Source organism: Macaca fascicularis, chromosome 9, assembly GCF_037993035.2.
Source record: "Macaca fascicularis isolate 582-1 chromosome 9, T2T-MFA8v1.1".
NCBI lineage: Eukaryota > Metazoa > Chordata > Mammalia > Primates > Cercopithecidae > Macaca > Macaca fascicularis.
Genome location: NC_088383.1, coordinates 76,058,076 through 76,077,306, shown reverse-complemented (window position 1 = coordinate 76,077,306; position 19,231 = coordinate 76,058,076). Strand labels below are relative to the sequence as shown.

Sequence of the window (19,231 nt, the reverse complement as noted above, 5' to 3'; positions counted from 1 at the left end):
TGTAATCCCAGTTACTCAGGAGGCTGAAGCAGGAGAATTGCTTGAACCCAGGAGGCAGAGGTTGCAGTGAGCAGAGATCGTGCCACTGCACTCCAGGCTGGGCAACAGAGCAAGACTCCATCTCAATAAATAAATAAATAAATAAATAAATAAATAAATAAATAAACAAACAAACACAGCTAATAGCACTGAATATTTGCTACGTGCCAGACACAGTTCTAGGCACTTTTTCTATATTAACTCATTTAATTCCTTTAACAACCTGAGTTATCCTCACAGCAGGAGAATGAGGCTGGTGTTGATAGGTGTTGATAGTGTAGGGGTCACATATGGTCATTGTGATACAGCGATGGGATAAAAAAATCTGAATGCAAAGATTCAACACCAAAGATTCAAGTAGGGTGACCAGTAGGGTAGTTTAAGCAGGACTTTCCTAATTTTAGCACTGAGAGTCCTTCATCCTGGGGAATCCCTCCTCCATCACTGGCAGATTGGGATGTTTACGGTCACCCTAGATTCAGGGGGATGGATGAGAGTTCTACAGACAAAAAGGAGAGAGGGAAGGGAACCCAGGAGTGAGCCACAGCATGAGCAAAGGGCTGTCACCCCTCTGGGACTCCCCCCTTGAGCTCTGCCTTCTTCTACCATTTCTCAGAGCCTCGCCCTTGCTGCATGAATGCTCAGAGAGGAAGGCTCCTGGCATTGGAATCTTTTAGTGCTAAATGATTAGCATCATTTTGGCGGTCACAGACCCCGACAGGGGTCAGGAATGGCGTGGTGGGTAATTGGCTACAAGGGGCAATGCCAGGCTCCTCCAGCACCATGTAGACAGCAGCCAGACTTTCCCTAGCAGCCCCAGCCGCTGACACCTGGGCTGCAGCAGGGAACAGAAAGATCCTTGCGGGAGGCGGTAGCGGTACAATAAACACAAGCCATAATAATCCTCTCCATTATAATTATTATTGTAAGAAGACCAAACTGTATGTCCCCAAACTTCTAATTAGAACAGTACTTTGTGTCAATAAAGAAGCCTTTTATTCAAATCGCTTGGGTCCTTTATTAAAGCTTATCTCATTAATTCTAGTGAATGCCTGATGAAAGGTAACCAGTGGGCAGAATCAGGGCAGAAGGAGCAAAATCCAAGAGAGAACATTCAGTTGGAATTCAAGAGCGCCCGGTAGAGCTTGCATGGTGACTTAGAAATATAGAACTTTGACCCCTGCCAGCCCCTGCTGAGAAGTGGGCCTGGTGACAGGGCCTAAGAGTGGGAAGTGGAGAGGGACTCCCCTGGCAACCAAGTCACAGGGCCCAGAGGCAAGGGTGTCAGGGACTCAGGCCAGTAAGCACATGGGCTTGTGAACTAGCCAAGAAGTAAGGCTCCCAAGGCTACTGGAGGAACTCTGTGGCCAGAGTGACCCACTCTCACTGAGAAGCTTTCTTCATGGAACCTCAGGGTTAGGAGACTGGGGGTCATTTGGCCCACGTTTGCCAAACGTCCAAGTTAGAATTAACTGGAGGCTGGGCACATGCCTGTAATCCTAGCACTTTGGGAGACTGAGGCAGGAGGATTGCTTGAACCAAGGAGTTTGAGACCAGCCTGGGCAACATAGTGAGACCCTGTCTCTAGAAATACAAAAAAATTAGCCAGTCATGGTGGTGCACACCTGTAGTCCCAGCTACTCAGGAGGCTGAGGTGGGAGGATTGCTTGAGCCCAGGAAGTCAGGGCCTCAGTGAGCCGAGATCGTGCCATGGTACTCCAGCCTAGGCGACGGAGTGAGACCCTGTCTCAAAAAGAAAAAAAAAAAAAAAGAGAGAGAGAATCATCTGATGAGGCTGGTCTTTGCACCCTCCCCCAGATATTCTACCTTTCAGTGAATCTGGGATGGTGCCAGGAAATTTGTTTTTAACAATATCCCCAGGTGATTCTTACCAATAGGCAAACTTGGGAAACACTGAGTAACACTGTCTCCAATCTGAGGCCTGAAATCTCTCCATGTCTCCATGTGAGGTCATAGAGTTCTCCTTGAATACTGGTGATGGGGGGGCTCACTCCTCCTTCCATAGAATGAGTTTAACTGTTAGAGAGCTCTTTCATGAACTGTGTTAATAACTGCAATGCTCCACCACTCACTAGTCCTGCTGCTCTCTCTTCTGCATGGTAATCCTTTACATAAATGATGACAAAGGACATTATAAACAGTTTCTTTTTAATTATTGTAAAATACACATAACATAAAAATTTAGCAAGCGATATGACCAAGTTTCACAGGAAAACTCCACTGATTTTCAATCAAACATTGCATAGGTAGCCAAGGAGCAATGAATAGCAGCAACTAGAGTGGTGGAAGCTGTGCATCTGTGGGCATGAGTGGAATGAGAGGGATGTCTAACACGTCCAGTGTGAGAGGTGGAGGGAAATGGAATCGATCAATCCTAATCACTGACTCTTGGTCAACTTAAATAAAAAAAAAAAAAAAAAACTTCAGCTTAACAGTTTCTGCAGTACAAGCTTGTGATTTATGCTTACTCTCTAGTGGAAATCAGGATTGTTATGAAGACTTAAGGCTCATTATTTTGTAACACAATACTCACCTAGGATGTAACAGTGAAGCCAAGTGAACTACAGCTGTTAAACAAGTTCCAGCTTTTCTCAAGTTAGTTGTATTATAGGATGCACTTAGCGTATTTTAGTGAAGTTGAATTATGTTAAATATTGAACACTGTTTGGTTCAATATGTTTGCTTCAATGTGGAAAGACACGCTTTTTTTTTTTTGGAAAAACTCAAGGTAAGTGCTGTGTCTGGAAACATTTTGGCACGTTTGTTAATTCTAGTTTCATTTAATAACCTGTAACGCATGTAAGTTTAAGCTTTTTTTTTTAAGTTAATGGGAAAAATTTGAAACGCAATACCAATACTTTAAAATTTTGGTCTTGGTGTTTATATGAAATTCTGAGGCCTTGATTTAAATCTTTCATTGTAGTGTGGCTTCCTTTTGGGTATATTGTGCTAAGTGAAACTTGTCAAATAAATCCTCCTTTTAAAAACTGCTTTAAAAAACGTAGCATTTTATCAGTGGCAAGGGATTAGCAGGCAGAGCACAGAGGATGCTCAGGCAGTGAAAGTGACGTGTGGCAGACACATGTCATTATACATTAATCTGAGCCTAAGACTGTGCAACACCAGGAGTGAACCCTGATGTGAACCATGGACTTTGGGTGACAATGATGCACCAACATAGGTTCACCAATTGTGGCAAATATGCCCCTCTGGTGGAGGATGTTGATCACGGAGAAGGCTATGCCTGTTTGTGGGCAGAGGGGAGTATATTGGAAAATCTCTATTTTTAACTCTTAATTTTGCTCTGAACCTTGGGAACCTAACACTGCCCTTTAAAAATTAAGTATTTTTAAAAATGTGCCATCTTAACCATTTTTAAATGTACAGTTCAGTAGCTTTAAGTGTATTTATATTGTTGTGCAATCAACCAATCTCCAGGACTTTTGCACCTTGCGAAACTGAAACTCTTTACTTGTTAACCCCCCATTTTCCCATCCCCCAGCTGCTGGCAACCATGGAACATTATAAACTTTTTTCCAGGCAAAAACATCCCCAGAAACTTCAATCCTCATGATTCTAGCTGCTCCCGTGAGAGGAGCAGGACCAAGCTAGCTCAGACTCAGACTCTGGCCTGGCCAGAACTTTCTCCTGCAGTGTTGAGTCTCTAACACATAACTGCAGCCACCACTGATTGACAACAGGTGTGTGACAGAAGTTGTGCTGGGGCTTCAGACCTTGTATTCCATCCACTCCTCACAACCACCCTATAAATAGGTCACTACTATGCTTACCCCCGGTTAACAGTTAAGGAAACTGAATCACGGAGAAGTTAAACAAATTGTTCTAAGTCATATGACTTATTCAAGGCCAACCAGTTAATGAAATAATAAAAAAAATTTACAAAGTGCCTGCTGCTTGCAATTAGTGACCTCAGCATTGTCATGTATTAACTCAGTTAACCCCCACAACATCCCCACGAGATAGGCACTATTTATTATGTTTTATTTTTTTTGAGATGGAGTCTTGCTCTGTCGCCCAGGCTGGAGTGCAGTGGTGTGATCTCGGCTCACTGCAACCTCCGCCTCCCAGGTTCAAGCAATTCTCCTGCCTCAGCCTCCTGAGTAGCTGGGACTACAGGCACGCACCACCACGTCTGGCTGATTTTTGTATTTTTAGTAGAGATGGGGTTTCACCATTTTGGTCAGGCTGGTCTGGAACTCCTGACCTCAGATGATCCACGAGATGGGCACTATTATTACTATTCCTTTTGTATAGAGGATGAATCGAGACACAGAGCCATAGGTCTTGGTTAGTAAGCTGCAGAGCTTACTTGGCTAGCAAGCCGCTGAGCTTAAGGGTTTGCCCCTAACCACCAAGCTACATTGCCTCCCTAGAATATGTAACCCGCATTCAGGACAGCCTGCCATGCTGAAACAGAATGGGAGATAGTAGGTTTCCAACGAGCAGACAGATCTTCCATGACTCACAATGGGTTCCCCGGGAACACTGGTATATTGCAGTTCCCATGGAGCTATATAAAAGGGGACTTAGAGTTGAAAGAGCTGGTGAAAGAGTCTTCAGGGTATCAAGAGCCTGGATTTGTCACTTACTGTCTTTGGGACCTTGGGTCCTTATGCCCTTAGTTTTCAAATCTTGGTAAATTGCAACTGATCATCTCCAAGGCCCCTCGCAGCTGCCACTGTGGATTCTAGGATTTGGCCACGACCAGGAGCCACCTTGGGAGCTCTCTAGACTCTCCATGCCTAAGCCTCTCTCCCAGAGTCTGACTGAATTAGTGGGGGCTGGGGCTTGGGAATGGGAGGGAGGGTAAAAGCTCCCTGGGTGATTCTAACGTGCAGCCACGTGAACTCTGCACCATACCATTGCCTCTTAAACTACAGTGTGCCACCTGGGGACACTGCCAATGTGCGATTCTGATGTCACATGTCTGGGTGAGGCCTAAGAATCTGCATTTCCACCCAGCAGGTCCAAGGACCACACTGAATAGCAAGGGCTAGTCCAGTGCAGTGGTTCTCCAAGGGCATCAGCATCACCCACAGCATCAGCATCACCCCAGAACTTGTCAGAAAGGCACATTCTCAGGCACCACCCCAGTCCCATAGAATGAGAAACTCTGGGGGTAGGGCCCAGGCATCTGTGTCTTAACTGAAGCATCACTGGCCTAGAGGGGCCAGGCCTCCTCCTGCTGTAGCTGCTTCCCGTTCTGATGATGATAATGGGTGGTAATGACAGTAACAGAGCTGGCTGCTCCTGCCTGCCTAAGGGCATGAGGTTTACTCACTCCTGGAAATTTTTTGTGCCGGGGTGCCTCCTGCCTCCCCTCTGAGCAGACTATTTCAGGACAGAGCCGCAGACACAGAGTCTCTTCACTCTCTTCTCTTGCTTTGTTCACGCTTCTGGTGCTCAGAGGCACATGTGACCCTCGGTGTGGAGGCCACCCTGGGCTGTAACTCAGGAGGCCAAATTCTCATCCCAGCCCCTCCACTATCAGCCAGGGGGCTCAGACACACTGCTTCTTCATGGGCCTTGTCCCCTCATCTGTAAAATGAGGGTTTGGACTAGATGATTTGGGGTCTCAACCTGGCCAGACATCCTCTGACTCCATGATTCTGCTAAACAAAGGCTTTTCAGGCAGCCCTCTGCCAAAGAGGAGCCCCCCATGACTTGAGCTGCCAGTCTCTGAAATGCCACTCAATTTCCAAAGTAGGGACACACAGGATGCAGAAAGCGAGAAAACAACTGCTCATCAAGGGACCCTGCACACTGGGCACAGTTAGGCATCACTTTAACAAAGCTGTTTGTTGCAGTGCTTACAGAGTTGGCTAGCTCTAAAAGGCTTAAGACACAAAGCAGCCAGACTTGCTCCCCCTCGGCAAATCCCCTCCCCCAGGGACAACCACTTTTAGGTCTTTGGGGGTGTTTAACTCCTGATCTCTAGAGCAGTGTTTCTGAGCCTGTTTCCTGTCTCATGCCCCTTATAGAGAAAAGGGCATGGGAGGAATAGCTCACCGAGGACCACATACGTCCAGAAAGTCCCACCACAATAGCACACACAGCTACTGGGCCTGGGAGGGTCGTCGGGGAGAGAAGGGCAGAAAGGCACTTCGGGAACAGGCGTCTTCTAAGACGTGGGGAAACCACTCAACTTGAATGTGCCAGTGGGTTTAGGGGGATTTTTTTCTTTCACTTCCTATTTCATGGACTTGCATATTGTGCAAGAGTTTTACAAGAACTTAATGACTTCTTACAAATACCTTCAGTTTAAAGAAAGGAACATCCCTAACATGCAGTGACCCTTGGGGTATGTTTTCCCTCAAAAACCCAGCTCAGTGGAGATGGGTGTTGATGGGGACATGAGGAACAGAGCTAAAGTCCTGCCAGGGAAAAGCTCACAGGAGCTGCTGGGGAGAGCAGCCGACGGCTCACCAGCTGTGCGGACAACCCTCTGACAAACGCCGCACACACAAATCCTGCATCTCAGAAGTGCCTTCTCAAATCCTGCTGCAGAAGCCCCAGCCTCTCTAGGAAATAATGTGCTACAGAGAGTCGGCCTCGGAGAAGAAAGCTGAGCCCCAGGCCCTCCAGCCAGTGGCTGTCACGCTCAAACAGTCAGAATAGCTTCTAACCACACAAGAGACCTAGAAAGCAACATCTTCTCATAATCCAAATTGAGTCCTTTCTTGGGCCAACTCTTTCTTGCTGTGGGACCTCAGGCAAGTTACTTAACCCCAATCTCAGTTTCCTCTTCAGTAAAGCAAGGACAAGAGCTCTTTCAAAAACCTGTATGCAATCTGGGCACGGTGGCTCACACCTGTCACCCAAGCACTTTGGGAGGCCAAGGCAGGAGGATCACTTGAGTTCAAGAGTTCAAGACCATCCTGGGCAACACGGTAAAACCCTGGTTCTATAAAAAAAAAATACAAAAAGTAGCTGGGTGTGGTAGTGCATGCCTGTAGTCCCAGCCAGCTACTTGGGAGACTGAGGTGGGAGGATCACTTGAGCTTGGGAGGCAGAGGTTGCAGTGAGCCAAGATCATGCCACTGTACCCCAGCCTGGGTAACAGAGATAGACCTTTTGAGACTTTGTCTCAAAAAAATAAAAATAAATAAATAAAGTTTTAAAACCTGTATGTAGTACTGGGCACAGTAGCTCACGCCTGTAATCCCAGCACTTTGGGAGGCCGAGGCAGGCAGATCACAAGGTTAGGAGTTCGAGACCAGCCTGGCCAATATGGTGAAAGCCCATCTCCACTAAAAACACAAAAATTAGTCGGGCATGGTGGCAGGTGCTTGTAGTCCCAGCTACTCGGGAGGCTGAGGCAGAAGAATTGCTTGAACCCGGGAGGCGGAGGTTGCAGTGAGCCAAGATGGCGCCACTGCACTCCAGCCTGGACAACAGAGTGAGACTCCATCTCAAAACAAAACAAAACAAAAAACAAAGCAAACAAAACAAAAAATCCACCTTTATACAAATGTTCACAGCAGCATTTTCACAATAGCCCAAAAGTGGAGACAATCCAAATGTCCATTAGCTGATGAACAGATAAAGGACATGTTGTATATCCATTCAATGGAATAGTATTCAGCCATAAAAAGGAATGAAATCCTGACATGCGCTACAACATGAATGAACCTTGAAAACATTTTGCTATGTGAAGGAAGCCAGTCACAAAACGACAAATGTTGCATGATTCCATTTACATAAAATGTCCAGAAGAGGCAATCTATAGAGACACAAAGTAGACTGATAATGGCCCGGGGCTTGGCGGAGGTCAGGAAATGGGAAAGGATTCCTCATGGTACGGGGTTTCTTTTTTGAGTGATGAAAATGGCTTAGGATCAGACAGCAGTGATGGTTATACAATCTTCTGAATATACAAATAAACACTGCATTGTATATTTTTAAATGTAAATGTTACAGTATTTGAATATACCTCAAAAAGAAATGAGGACAACAGGATCCAATGAACAGGTCGTTCTGATCATGAAATAAAACATCTGCAAGGCTCTTAGCACAGCGCCTGGCAGGTAGTTTGTGCTCAGTAAGTAAGAGATGCTGCTATAAGGATGCAAAAATATTGTTTTTATTTGAGAATCTGAAAAAGATGTGCTTCAGTTCTGTCATCCCTGGAGGAGAGAAATGACCCCTGGATTGCATTTATTCTAACAACCCCTGGACAAGGAGACAACTGCGTGTGCTATCATGGGCTTTGGGACTTCCCCCCCCCAAAAAAAAAATCTCCTTCCTGGCAAGTCAGTAAGGAGAAAAGAAGCCCATATTCAATTAAAATCAAAAGTAAACCCCACACAGAATACAATCAAATGACACACAGTCAACAATTTGAGATATTAAATTATTTTAATTTAACCGATGACTCACCACAAACATATACATACAAAAGGGAATAGAAACAGCAGCCAGGATGACACTAACAGTGTGGCCACCAATGGCTCTAAAGGGACCACAGCTGGTCCGAGTGGAGGAGGCCATGTGGCCAAGCCAGACCTTGGAGAGGCCTGGGCAGGCCCTGAGGTCTTCCTGCAAGGAAAGCAGCAATCAGTCCCTTTTTGCAGATAAGAAAACAAAAGCCCAGAGAAGTTAAGAACTTGCTCAAAGCCACACAGTAAGTAGGCAAAGGGTGGCCTTGACTTCTTCTTGAGAACATCGCCCTACAGAGAAAGTCCAGAAACCCGGATCTGCTGCTGCCTTTAACTCAGGTGTCTTTGGGCAAGTCACGTGTGAGGCCTCAACCTCCCTATCTGTGAAACGCAGAAATGAACACAGGCTATGCCTCTCCAAACGTGGGATGCACAAAACTACTCTCAAGGTTATCTTCAGGTGTGATGAGATGCCAGACAACCCAATCCACCTGCAGCAGGACAGAGGGCGAGGGGGGCCGCAGCTGGAAACTGCGAGAGCTGTACCCACTGAACCGACAAGGCACCCTGGGGATAGAGGGCTTCAGTTACCGACTGACCAGATTTCTACAGTACCTTTCTCCTCATCACACAATCTTTCGGGGCTTGATAGAGCAAGGAATCCATCCCTGTAAGCAATGGTTTCTCAGAGCAGTTGTTTGTCTTCCTGAGCTCACAGATGCATGACCAATGGGACCCAGGAAACAGCAACAAACGTCGCCAACCAGTGCCTTGTGCACCATGTCTTCCCTGGACAAACACCACTGCCTGGAGACTGGGAGCACAAGAATCACTTGAACCCAGGAGGCAGAGGTTGCAGTGTGCTGAGATCGTGCCACTGCACCCCAGCCTGGGTGACACAGTGAGACGCCATCTTGAAAAAAAAGAAGCATTTAGGCTGGGCCTTAAAGTATAAGAAGGGCCCAGACACATGAAGAACAGGGAAGAGCATCCCAGGCAAAGGGAACAGCATGTGCAAAGGCCTGTGGCTAGAAAGGCTTAATAGTTCAAAGGACTGATAGTCTGGGCTGTAAAGATGAGGGAAGCCCCAAGCTACTCAAAGTGCAGTCAGAGAATTTGGCAAGTGTCAGGCCATCCACAGCTTTGTGGTATGAGCTTGGGTTTTACTCATTGCGTAGAAGAAGCCAATGAGGGTTTAATACAGACAGAACTGCTAAAGGTCAGCACTGGAGTCCCACATTTGACAGATGAGAACCTGGCCCTACAATGGGGAGTTAGAGCGAGGACCAGAACCCCAGCTTCCTAATTTCTGGACCACAGCCTCCTATAAAACAGAACTCTCATCTTTTCACATCACCCAACTTTACTTGGTGTGAGCCCTGTCCTGACAGAGCTGACTCCACCCAGCGCCAGGCTTGGCCCCTTACAGGCATGACCTCCCAGAGCAGTGGGCCTCAACGGGGGCAGTTTTGCCCCCAGGGGACATTCGGAAATGTCTGGAGACAAACTTGGCTGTTACAACTGGGGGTGGAATGAGGGCAGGGGGTGCTACTAGTGTTATCAACTGAATGTATGTGTCACCCCAAAATTCATAGGTTAAAACCTAATCTCTAATGTGATGGCATTTGAGGTGGGGCCTTTGGGAGGTGATAAGGTCATGAGGGTGGAGCCCCATGGACGGGATTAGTGTCCTTATGAAAGAGACCCCCAGACCAGTGCAGTGGTTCATACCTGTAACACCTATAATCTCAACATTTTGGGAGGCTGAGGCAGGAGGATCACTTGAGCCCAGGAGTTCGAGACTAGTCTGGGCAAGATGGCAAGACTCGTCTCCATTACAAAAAAAAAATTTTTTAATTAGCCAGGCATGGTGACATGTGCCTGTAGTCCCAGCTATTCAAGAGGCTGAGTCGGGAGGATCATTTTAGCCTAAGAGTTTGAGCCACTGCACTCCAGCCTGGGCAAAGGAGGGAAGGAGGGAGGGGAGGGGAGGGGAAGGGAGAAGAAACCCCAGAACATTCTCTCAAGGAAGGAAGGAAGGAAGGAAAAAGAGAGAGGAAAGGAGGAAGGAAGAAACCCCAGAAAAGTGTCTCCCTGGCCCCCCAACCACAGAGGACATAGAGAGAAACATCTGTTAATGAACCAGGAAGCAGCCCCTCACCAAACACTGAGCCTGCCAGTGCCTTGATTTTGGACTTCCCAGCCTCCAGAATTGTGAAAAATAAGTCTCTGCTGTTTATATTTTGCTATAGAAAGCTGAATGAACTAAGGCATCTTGCCTCAAGTAGGTAGAGGCTGGGATGTTGCTAAACATCTTACCAAGCACAGGACAGCCCCCCAGAACAAAGAATTATCCAGCTCAAAAACCAAAGGCGTCAAGACGGACAAGTGCCCACCCAGGGATACAAAGCCTTCATTTTAAATAGGTGCAGAGCCCTCAAGGGAAGAAAGCCCTCCCCAGGGGCCACAGGAGAGAAGAGGAAGAAGGGTCATTCTTGGCCTCCCAGGAACCCCAATCCAGAGAGAGCACATCTAGAGGTGGCATGCTAGGCAGAAGGCTCCAAGTCCCCCCTCACCACAGCACACCACAGAGGAGGTAGAGTTGGGAAAGGTCTGTCTCCTTACAGAGGAACTCAGTCCCCTTGGAAGAGCAGCACAGACCCTGCAGTGGGGACCTCTAGCCCCCTCTCCTGCCTGGCAAACTCCCACCTGCTTCCCCCAAGAGGCAGGGAGCCAAGGATGGCAGATCTGAGGCCTCAGTCCTTGCGGCAAACACAGCCAGGCAGCCCCAGCCGTCTGGGGGCTGCTGTGTGACAGCGACTCCCTCCCCTACGCTCTCAGAGTTGGACTGTGCCAGGCTGACCCTCAGGACTCGCCAGGCCAGGAAACATCACAGCAAAACACACTCCCCTCAACCCTACCAGGTGCCGGCCTCAGCTATGGGCCAGGAACTACAGGCCTACAAGCCCTGGTGAGGGCCAAGATCACCATCCCACCAGGCCAGAAAAACAGCTCCCACTCCAGTCCCTGGCTGCCCCCTTTCAGTGTAAGAATGTGCTAGAGAGATGTCTGCCTCCCCTCCAGACTGGGCACTCCCAGGCACATGCACTGCCCTTCAGGCAGGGCACACACAACAGCTGCTAAATGTATGTTTTTTTTAAAAAGGAGCCAGTGGTAATTTCTGAACCAAGAAAAGGTTGGGATTCAGTGAGTATCTATTAAGTGTTGGGATTCAGTGAGTATCTACTAAGTGTTTCCTGAGTACTCTTGTTCAGCAAAGGGGTTGCAACATCGGGTCCCTGAAGGTGTTGGACAGGAACATAAACACAAGAAGGGAGTGGAAGCCTTGGTCAGGACACTGAGCAACTGCTCACCAGTCACAGCCTGGCCAGGTCCCTGGGCTTGGCTTCCGGTCCTTGGTTTGGCCTGTGACAGGGCGCCATCTGCCGGCTAGTACAGAAGGAAGCAAGCACTCAGCCAAAGCACAGGCGGGCCTGGGAGGGAGGAAAGGTGGACACACCCCTCGCACTAGCCTTGGTCTCCCTGTTTTGATTCCACAGCTCCCAGCCTAGCTGCTCAGGTCCCTCCCCAGGAGCACATCACATCCATGTCCGTATTCATCATCTCCCACACGCACACATCCAGAGCCCTGCCAGGCAATGCCCCTGTCCCATCCCACGGCAGCCACCAGGACAGGAAGCTCCAAATTGTAAACAGTAAGCCAGTGATTCTCAAAATACAAGGCAAAGAAGAATCAGACACAGTTCATGTTAAAATGCAGATCACCAGACCCTCTCTGAGATTCTTTTTTTTTTTTTTTTGAGACGGAGTCTTGCTCTGCCGCCCAGGCTGCGGTGGCACGATCTCAGCTCACTGCACCCTCTACCTTCCAGGTTCAAGCAATGCTCCTGCCTCAGCCTCCTGAGTAGCTGGGATTACAGGCATGCGCCACCATGCCCAGCTAATTTTTGTACTTTTAGTAGAGACAGAGTTTCACCATGTTGGTCAGGCTGGTCTTGAACTCCTGACCTCATGATCCGCCCTCCTCAGCCTCCCAAAGTGCTGAGATTACAGGCATGAGCCACGGTGCCCGGCAAGATTCAACTTTTAAAGCTCTAGAGCAGGGTCCATGAATCTGTATGCTTAACCAATACCCAAATGATCCTGATAGGAGAAACTCTTCATGACCTTGGGTTAAGCAGACTTCTCACATACAATACCAAAAATACCATCAATAAAAGAAAAAACGATAAATAAAATTTCATCAAAATTAAAAATGTGAGACAGGCAGGTGGCACGCACTTGTAGTTACAGCTACTCTGGAAGCTGAAATAGGAGGATCTCTTGAGCCCAGGAGTTCCAGGCTACAGTGTGCAATGATTGTGCCTGTGAACAGCCACTGCACTCCAGCCTGGGCAACATACCCAGACCCCACCTCTAAAACACAAAACTAAAAAGAAAAAACCCAGTGTTTTTTAATGGGCAAAAGATTTGAATAGAGATATAATCAAAGACGAATGGATAGCCAACAAGCACATGAAAAGTTGTACAACATCGGCCAGGTGCATTGACTCACACCTGTAGTCCCAGCACTTTGGGAGGCCGAGGCAGGCAGATCACCTGAAGTCAGGAGTTCGAGACCAGCCGGGCCAACATAGTGAAACCCCATCTCTACTAAAAATACAAAAATTAACCGGACATGATGGCAGATTCCTGTAATCCCAGTTGCTTGGGAGGCTGAGGCAGGAGAATCTCTTGAACCTGGGAGGCGGAGGTTTCAGTGAGGCGAGATTGTGCCATTGCACTCTAGCCTGGGTGACAAGAAGTGAAACTCTGTCTCAAAAAAAAAAAATGTTCAATATCACCAGAGAACTGTAAATTAAAACTACAACAATATACCTCTTAATACTATAAAAAAAGAAAAAATAAATCAAACTACAATGAGATACATTACACCCTAGAGAATGTACAGTTATAAACATACTGAGTGTTGAAAAGGATATGAAGGAACGGAACTGGAGCTCTCAATCTCTTTGGAAAAGAGTGTGGTAGTTTTTTATAGTCAAACATATACTTAATACATATAGTTGGCTCTCTACACCTGTGGGTTTTGTATCCACGAATTCAACCAAACACAGAAAATATTGAAAGTAAATAAATAATACAAAAGCAATACAACTATTTACATAGTATTTACATTGTATTATGTACTATAAGCAATCTAGAAATGATTTAAAGTATACAGAAGGATGTGTGCAGGTTAGATGCAAATACTATAACATTTTATATAAAGGACTTGAGTATCCTTGAATATTGGTACCTGTGGGGCTCCTGGAACCAATCCCCACAGATACGGAGGGGCAACTGTACAACCCAGTAATCCTACTCCTGTGTGTTTATCTGAGAGAAATGAAAACCTTACTGACCAGATGCCGTGGTTTGTGCCCATAACCCCAGCACTTTGGGAGGCTGAGGCGGGAGGAATGCTTGAGCCCAGGAGTTTGAGACCAGCCTCTCCCACACAGGGAGACCCCATCTCTACAAAAAATACAAAAATTAGCCAGGTACGGTGGTGCACACATGTAGTCTTAGGTACTCAGGAGGCGAGGTGGGAGGAGGCTTGAGCCCAGGGGGTGGAGGCTGCAGTGAGCCAAGATCATACCATTGCACTCTAGCCTGGGCAAAAGAGTGAGACCCTGTCTAAAAAAGAAAGAAAAGAAAGAGAAAACTTTGCTTCACAGCAAAATCTGTATGCAAATGTTTACAGGCTTTATTCATGATGTTAAAAAACTGGAAACAGTCCAAATGTCCTTCAGTAGATGAAAGGATAAATGGATCATGGAACACCCACACCATGTAACGCTATTCAGCAGTGAAAGGAATGAACTACTGATTCCCACCAAACACAGATGAATCTCAAATACATGATGCTAAAGCGAAAGAAGCCAGGCTCAAGAGTTTATTTACTCTATCATTCCATTTCCATGATATCCTAGAAAAGGCAAAACCACAGGGATGGAAAAGAGATCAGTGACTCCCAGGTACCGGGGATGGGGAGGGTTTGGCTGCAGGGGAGCACAAGGTGATAAAAAGGTTCTGAGTCTTGTTGTGGTTGGTTATAAAAACATATGTTTGTCAGAACTCAACTATATACTAAAAAGGGTAAATTATATATATATATATAAAAATTATAACAATAAAATATATAAGGTCAAGACATGGCAGAATCATCTGGGAGGCTTGCTAAAATCCACACTACCAGCCCCCACCGTCAGAGATTCTATTTTCACAGCTCTGGAGTAGTACCCATAAATCTGCCTTTTTTTTTTTTTTTTGAGATGGAGTCTCGCTCTGTCACCCAGGCTGGAGTGCAGTAGAACAATCTTGGCTCACTGCAACCTCCACGTCCCAGGTTGAAGAGATTCTCCAGCCCTCAAGTAGCTGGGACTACAGGCATGCATCACCACGCCTGGCTAATTTTTGCTTTTTTTTTTTTTTGGAGACACAGTCTCACTCTGTCGCCCAGGCTGGAGTCCAGTGGCACAATCTCGGCTCACTGCAAGCTCTGCCTCCCGGGTTCAAGTGATTCTCCTGCCTCAGGCTCCCAAGTAGCTAGGACTACAGGCGCCCGCCGCCACGCCCAGCTAATTTTTTTGTATTTTTAGTAGAGACGGGGTTTCACTGTGTTAGTCAGGATGGTCTTGATCTCCTGACCTCGTGATCCGCCCACTTTGGCCTCCTAAAGTGCTGGGATTACAGGCATTAGTCACCACGCCCAGCCATTTTTGCATTTTAGTAGAGACGAGTTTCACCATGTTGGCCAGGCTAGTGTCTCCTGACCTTAAGTGATCTACCCACCACAAGGATTATAAGCATGAGCCACCGTGCCCAGCTTGAATCTGCATTTTTTTTCTGAAATTAACTGAGGTTTTATTTTTATTTATTTTTGGCAGCAGGGGGCACCAAGTCTCGCTCTGTCGCCCAAGCTGGAGTGCAATGGTGTGATCTCAGCTCACTGTGCAACCTCTGCCTCCCAGGTTCAAGCAATCCTCCTGCCTCAGCCTCCTGAGTAGCTGGGAAAACAGGCGCATGCCGCCAAGCCCAGCTAAGTTTTTGTATTTCAGTAGAGATGGGGTTTCACCGTGTTGCCCAGGCTGGTCTCGAACTCCTGAGCTCAGGCAATCTGCCCGCCTCAGCCTCCCAAAGTGCTAGGATTACAGGCGTGAGTCACCGTGCCTGGCCTGAATCTGCATTTTTAATCAGCACTCCTACAGTCCTGATGTTGGTTACCCAGGACCTACCCTTTAGAAAATCCTGCGGGAGTGAAGGAACTGATGGAGGGACATTTGCCCATGAAAGCAGTACATGGGGGCTGTCCCTATCGTTTCATTAACTTGAGACAGCCTAATAATAATGTAAATATTAGATACAAAAGTAGATGTTCACCTCTGATTATTTTGCTCCTTTTCAGGAACAGTGTGGGCTCACTGTGGTTCCAAGAAGACCTGGGAGGAGAGGTAGGTGTGCGGGTGGGCAGAGGCAGGAAGAGGGAGGTTCACATCATTGGCTTAGTTCTGTCAGCCCTCCTCCTCATCTCCACCCCCATCCCTCAGGCAGGCAGCAGGGTGGATGGGGAAAAGCAGGGCTGTGCACTACGCTGACCTATGAACTCTGCTCCCCCTCCAAACAGCTGTGTCACCAGCAGGTCACCTACACTCAGCCTAGCTCCAGCAGCTATAAAACAGAGGAAAAGTACTGCAAAAGCAACGCAGGAGATGAGGGAAGTTGAATACCCTTATACAACAAAACACGTAAAAACACCAGATAAAATGCTGGAACCTGGGAGGCAGAGATTGCAGTGAGCCGAGATGGCACCACTGCACTCCAGCCTGGGTGACAGAGTAACACCTTGTCAAAAAAAAAAAAAAAGAAGAAAGAAAGAAGAAAGAAAGAAAGGAAGGAAGGAAGGAAGGAAGGAAGGAAGGAAGGAAGGAAGGAAGGAAGGAAGGAAGGAAGGAAGGAAGAGCGAGCACACACTGGATAAAAGATGTTTCTCACATCTTTGTTTCCTCATCTGTAAAATGGGGGTATTAACATCACCTCTGTCATAGGGTTATCACGGAAGATTAAATGAGGTAAAACCAGCAAACTGTTTACCACGATGCCTGACATTTAACAAGAGCAAGTCCAAAAGATCAAAAATAGAGAATCTGAGTCCAGGCGTGATGGCTCACGCCTGTAATCCCAGAACTTTGGGAGACCAAAACAGGTGGATCACTTGAGGTCAGGAGTTCGAGACCAGCCTGGGCAACATGGTGACACTCCCATCTCTACTAAATATACAAAAATTAGCTGGGAATGGTGGCAGGTGCCCAGTTGGTTTTTGGGGAAAGCTAAGGCAGGAGAATCACTTTGAACGCAGGAGGTGGAGGTTGTAATGAGCCAAATCTACTACCTGATAAGACAAAAAGCAGTTTCGTCTTTGCCTGGGCAATGAATTTTTTTAAAAACAAAAATAAAAATCTCCACTAAGATTCTGAAACCACAGACCTGTTCTTACTTAGGGTTTGAATATTCACATTCCTTAATTCATATGCAGAAGCCCTTAGGGCTGAAACATTAACAGAAGACGTGCTTCTAGGCTGGTCACACTCAGGCATCTGACCAAAGCAATCACCACCCCTTCGGAGGACACAGCCCCGCAACCCAGGATTACACAGATAGTCCACCAGGCAGGAGCACAGGGTCCAAATTATTATATAAAGTCTGCCCAGAATAACCTACTGTGAGCAAGAGTCAGCAGGAACAACAGATTCAAACCCTCAAGAATGTCCTGTTATAGACAAAACAGGCTGGGCATGGTGGCTCAAGCCTGTAATCCTAGCACTTTGGGAGGCTGAGGCGGGTGGATCACTTGAGGCCAGGAGTTCAAGACCAGCCTGGCCAACACGATGAAACCCCATCTCTACTAAAAGTACAAAAATTAAAAAGTAACCAGGTGTGGTGGCACACGCCTGTAATCCCAGCTACTTGGGAGGTTGAGGCAGGAGAATTGCTTGAACCCGGGAGGTGGAGGCTGCAGTGAGCTGAGATCACGCCACTGCACTCCAGCCCAGGTGACAGAGCAAGACTCCGTTTCAAAAAAAAGAAAAAGCAGTAAAGATTTAAAACAAGTATAGGCTGGGACAAGAGGATAGCATGAGGCCAGGAGTTTGAGACCAGCCTACGCAACATAGTGAGACCCCATCTCTACAAAAGATTTTAAAAATTAGTCGGTATAGTAGCAAGTGCCTGTAGTCTTAACTACTCGGAAGGCTGAGGTGGGAGGATCACTTGAGCACGGGAATTGAAGGCTGCAGGGAACTATGATTGCGCCACTGCACTCCAGCCTGGGTGACAGAACAAGACCTTATTTCTAAAATGATTAAAGAAATAAAAAATAGAGCATAAGAAAGAAATAAGATTATTCCCTTAAATCGGATTTTTTTTTTCAGTAAGAAGCAAAAGATTCATTGGATCTGAAGAGAAACCAGAGTATATTATATCAGATTTTTTAAATAGAACTTTTTCTCGCCCAGGCTGGAGTGCAGTGGCCCGATCATGGCTCACTGCAGCCTCAACCTCCAAGACTCTTGCAATCTTCTCGCCTCCGCCTCCCAAACTAGCTGACACTACAGGTGTGTGCCACTGCACCTGGCTAATTTTTTAAGTTTTATTTTTGGTAGAGACAGGGTCTCTACCAAAAATATAAGCAGTTAGCATGTATTGAGTACCTGCTGTGTACTAGGTGCTTGGGGGCTCCCAGGGATGTGTGTAGTAGAGTCTCAGGCCTCAGGCCTTTTCAAATCCTGCTCCTCTGCATCACGATCATTCTTTAAAAGCCAGCCCCCATGCACACAGCAGAGCTGGGAGCCTAAGACCCGGAGAGGAGCGGGGTGCAGGGAAGCCTGGCCCGCAACCACAGGCTGGAGGGAAGGGTGGGGTCAGACTGAAGCCCCTCAGAGGCCCAGGACCCATGGAAGCCCAGATGGAAAAGGGGCAGGGAAAGAGAGCCTGGCTCAGGGGAGGGAGACAACCTAAGGGGCAGTTTGCAACTCTGCATGCTCCTTAGAAGCATCTAGAAGATGATGCTGGGGAGGGGTGAGGGGCTGGGAGGAAAGCAGCTTCAACTCAAGGTGAGGGCCTCCCAGGGGCCAAATGGAAAGGAGCCCACATCTCCAGGGATGGAGAAGCCTGGAGTGGAGTGAGAAAGGCTGGGATCTATGCCTCCAGTTACAGGAGGAAGCAGGCCTGGCTCCAGCTCTAGCCAGCGGTGCCCCAGGAGCACTGGGGCAGCGTTCGAAGTGCTTACCAGGGTTACTTGCCTGAGTAAGGTGAGAGCAAGCCTGTAACTGAGCTCTTCCAGCCCAGTCTCTACAGGCGATCTCCCACTCTGCAGCAACACCTGTGGCTCTGGAGCACCACCCCGGGAGGTAACCCAGCAGGAAGGGAAAAGCCAGGGAAGCCTGTGCCTCTCCCAGGGGCCTCGGCTTTGAGAATGAGTTACCCCTGAACTCTCATCTGTTGTCGAGATGTGTGTTATTTCCATAGTGGCAGGTAGCCCTTTCCCTAAAATCTGTTCTCTAATTTTAAGAGTAATACGTTCATTATAGAATATTTAGAAAATGCAAAAATAGTATTTTCTAACTCCCATTTGCATATTGGTTATTTCCTTCCATTTTCTTTCCTACATACATGCACAGGTTTAACATAATTCGTATCTCACCCTACGA

At 47.2% G+C, this 19,231-nt stretch overlaps 1 protein-coding gene across 19 annotated transcripts in view; it reads right to left on the bottom strand.

The window, feature by feature from the left end:
- The window catches only part of LRRC20 (leucine rich repeat containing 20), an 86,970-nt gene that overhangs the window by 56,786 nt on the left and 10,953 nt on the right, over nt 1-19,231 (bottom strand). Inside the window, exon 1 of one of the 19 annotated variants that reach the window (XM_074001912.1) lies at nt 1,665-1,782. The exons of the other annotated variants lie outside the window; for them this stretch is intronic. The gene's annotated coding sequence lies outside the window, so the exon portion shown is untranslated. Of the gene's footprint in view, nt 1-1,664; nt 1,783-19,231 lie in introns of those variants that run through there. 19 annotated transcript variants of the gene reach the window in all.